This window comes from Chelonoidis abingdonii, unplaced genomic scaffold (assembly GCF_003597395.2).
Source record: "Chelonoidis abingdonii isolate Lonesome George unplaced genomic scaffold, CheloAbing_2.0 scaffold0817, whole genome shotgun sequence".
In the NCBI taxonomy this organism is placed as follows: Eukaryota; Metazoa; Chordata; order Testudines; family Testudinidae; genus Chelonoidis; species Chelonoidis abingdonii.
In genome coordinates this window covers 3,515-7,723 of record NW_027425078.1, presented here as the reverse complement: position 1 = coordinate 7,723, position 4,209 = coordinate 3,515, and positions in this window count along the sequence as shown.

The following is a 4,209-nucleotide window of genomic DNA, read 5'->3' as shown; positions in this document are numbered from 1 at the left end:
AAGTTGTCAAGAAGCATGTTTATTTTTCTCAACTGTCCAATATTTTTATTCATTTTTTCTGCCTCTCCTCACTGGTGGGAGATTTTACTCTCTAATTTGAAGCCAGGCAGTAAAGTAATAAAAAGACTTTCTGAGACTCGCTGGTCATCTCGAGTGGGAGTTTGTCATGATTTGAGTGAAAAGTGGAATGCTATAATTAAAGCTTTAGATACAATAAAAGAAGATGCTACTGAGAAACCTGTTACACGTAATGAAGCTGCAGGCCTGCAGAGAAAACTCAATCTACTTGAGGCAGCTTTTATGGCTGTATTTTGCAGCTTACTCTTGGAAAGATTTCATATAACTAGCCAAAAACTGCAAAATGTTTATATTGATAAACAGACAGTTGTAGGATACATTAACTCTTTACGGGACTTGTTTGATACTTATGAAGAGATAGCCAAAAAAAAAAGACCTGAAATTGAGAACTATGAATCTGAGAGAAAGTGAAAAACTGCAATTTGAGGAGACACGTGAAGTTGAAGTGGAAATGTGTGGTAGAGGTAAATTTAAAGTAGATACCTTTTTAACAATACTAGATCTTGCATGTTCTGAATTGAAACGCAGAAATAATGTCTATCAAGACATTTATGGCAGATTTCAGTTTCTCTCTAACATTACCAATACTTCAAGAGCAGATATAACAGTTCATGCTAAAACATTACAGCTATGCTACCAAGGGGATTTAGAAGAATCATTTGTGAATGAGTGTTTACATTTTCAATCATATTTGGAAGGCGTTGAGATTCCTGAAAATGAAAAGAAGTCAATTCTAAGATATTGCAGCCTTCTTCAAAATCGAAACATTCATTCAGTATATCCAAATCTTGATATTGCCTGCCGAATGTTCGTTTGCACACCTGCTAAAAACTGTTCAGTAGAACGATCATTTTTGGCATTTAAAAGGCTGAAAAACTATTTGAGGGCTAATCTCAGTGAAGAAAAATTAAACTCCCTTTCTCTCCTGACAATTGAAAAGGATCTAACAACTTCTCTGGATTATACAGAATTAATTAATAAGTTTGCCACTCAAAGGTGTAGACATAAACAAATGTAATTACTTACTACTCAAATACTTCTATTTCTTTCATTGTATCTACATAAAATAAAAAATAAATATTTGATATAAACCCAGACTTCCGCTTGAACGTGGCGTTTTGGATCCATGNGGGTTGATTTTTCACACCCCTGAGCGACAGTTGTAACAACCTAATTTCCCATTGTAGACCAGGGCTAAGGAATTACATGGATATGATGGCTGCATAACACTGGCAGGTGCCAACTCATGCCAAGACCCAGGCCTCACTGAACACTGAAAAATGCATAGCTGGACTCTGGCTCGCCTGTGGGTTAGTACAGTTAAAACAGACAGTAGTGTAACAAGAATGTGTTGAGTGTTTGTGGAACAAGAATGTGTTTAGTGTTTGTGGTTTGCTTGTAGGATGCTGAATGTATTAATCCTACTTAGAACAGCTCCTCCCATGGTACAAGGTAATGTTTAAACATTTGCTCAGACTGTAAATCCCCTCAGGCAAGGGAGAAGCATTGCCCAGTGTGAATTTCTCATTCACCACAAGAGGTGTTATCCCCTGCCCATCAGGAAGGACTACTGTGTCCAAATGTGTCATTGTGGAATAAGGACATCGTTGATTGTTTCCCCCACAGCTCTGAGGAGGGGACATGCCCAAGCCCTCATCCCATCGCAGCTTGAACACTGGGGAAAGGGAATAAAAAGGCCTGTTAAGGAGAAGTGATTATTCCTTTGCTGCTTGAACTCAGAGGGGCGAGGATTTCTAAGGGTATGGCTACATTAGAAATTTCAAAGCGCTGCCCTGGCAGCGCTTTGAAGTGTGAGTGTAGTCAAAGCCGCAGTTCTGGGAGACAGCTCTCCCAGCACTGCTTGCAAACCACATCCCTTATGGGTGTAGCGTGCAGCGCTGGGAGCCGCGCTTCCAGCGCTGCTGCCCTGATTACACTGACACTTTACAGTGCTGCATCTTGCAGCGCTCAGGGGGGTGTTTTTTCACACCCCTGAGCGCAAAAGTTGCAGCGCTGTAAAGTACCAGTATAGCCAAGCCCTAAGGGTTTGTCCGCACTGTCACTTTACAGCACTGCAACTTTCTCGCTCAGGAGTGTGAAAACACACCCCGCTGAGCTCTCCAGGTTTCAGCGCTGTAAAGTGCCAGTGTAGTCAGTGCACCAGCGCTGGTAGCTATTCCTCTCGTGGAGGTGATTTTTTTTTTTTTTTTTACACAGCATTGAGAGAGCTCTCGGGTGCTGGGACAGCACAGCCACATTAAAGCGCTGCCACGGTAGCGCTTAAACATTGCTACTGAAGACATGCCCATAGGCTAAGCAAGGAGTCCCAAATGACTGAGCTTGGGTTAGTCCTAAAGGACATACAGAGTCTGCTGACTATAGAAGTTGCTTTTGATACCTGACTTTAACTCATTTGTGCATGTATACAAGGTTAAAACAGGTAAGCAAACAACTCATTTCTTTTTCCTAGTTAATAAATCCTTAGTTAGTTAATACAAGTATTGTCTTTGGTGTGAGATCAATGGTGCAAATTGCCCTGGGGTAAGTAACTGGTCCTTTGGGACTTGATCTTTGGTGTAACGTGACTCTCTATCAAAGAGGCAATGCTTGCTGGGGGTGGTATGATAGACCAGAGTGCTAAGGGGACTGTCTGTGACTCCATGAAAAGGCTTTGGGAGTTCACACTTATTTGGCTGGTGAATCTACTTGTAGAACACACAACCAATGGGGGCTTGTGCCCTGTTCCTGGACAGTCTGCCCTGGGGTTGGCCCTCAAGCTTGTGAGCTCTCCAGACAGCATGACAGGCTGCACTCAAAACAGGCAGAAGACAGGCCCCTGGGCTGTCTCGGAGCAGCAGCCTGTTGAAAAAGCATGCACAGTCCACCCCTAACTGCTGGGAATGGTGACAGGCTGCACTGGATTCCTACCAGGGCACTCTTCACTTTGGCTTGTAAATGTCTGACTAACTTGGAGTGCTCTCTTGTACTGGCAGGGAGAGAGAAGTTTCTCCTTTCCTCCCTTGCTACACCCCATTAGCCAGCTGCTCCAAAAGCAGCAACCCTGAGAGACAGGTCGCCCTGCTGTTCCCCTCCTTCCTGCTAGATGAGAGGCAGAAGCTCTTTCTTGTCCCATAAGATCACTCCCTGACTCCCCACCTCCTCTCCGGGTTCGCTCTGCTCCATGAGCACAGCCTAGGGCAGCAGCACAAGTTCTCATGTTAGCAAGCCTCTGAGCAGCTGCAGGAGGAAACAAGAGACTGGGGCAATCCTCTGAGGATGAGTTGAAAGAATGGGGGAGACGGAAAGACAGTGGCTCCTTGCCTCATCTCCCCCAGGTAGCAGTGGGATTTGAGCCCTGACTCTGCAGTACAATCAGCACATGCAGAATGACAGTTCCTAGCACTGTCCTACCTTTGCTGCAGCTGCTCAGATGGTGGGAATTGCGAGAATTACCTGATTGCTTCATTCTGCTACTGTGGCAAGTGTCATGGCAACTGTCAGGCAGAAAGCATGCCTAAGGACTTTCCTCAAGCTGTGGCAAGGCCCTCCCTGTCCCCAGGCCTCCACACTCACATGCTGAGATGGAAGCCATGACACTAAACTCTTTCTGCAGCTAACAGAGACCTCTCCCCCAGCAAAAATATAACCTTCAGAAAGCCTTCCTCAATTCCGAAACCCATTTCCCATGCACTGATTCAACTCACTCATGAGGGGTAAATCTAAGTCAGATTTTGCAGACAGATTCACCTTGGGCACCGGGATCCGTCAGGAGAATTTCTTACCCAATAGAAAACGTTCTAAGGAAATTAGACACACCTGAAAGGTGCCATCTCCACCTTAACTAGAGTCACTATGAGGCACACAAGGGCTAATTCAGTACTGTAGAGTGTGCCTGTCTGTTCTAGGCCCACAGCAGTGCCTTCTGGCATGCCTGGAGCCGACACTCTCTCTGCAGCAGTCTCCCCCTGCCCTCATCAGGAAAATGGGAAAAAGTCCAAGTGCTCATTTTTTTTTTTTACAGCAAATACAAACAAAAACTACTGAGAAAGCCCCTCAGCACTGGCTTCCATTACCTTCTCTAGGAAGCTGTCTTCTCCCTGAGAGGAGAGCAGGAAACGAGGGGGGGGGGGG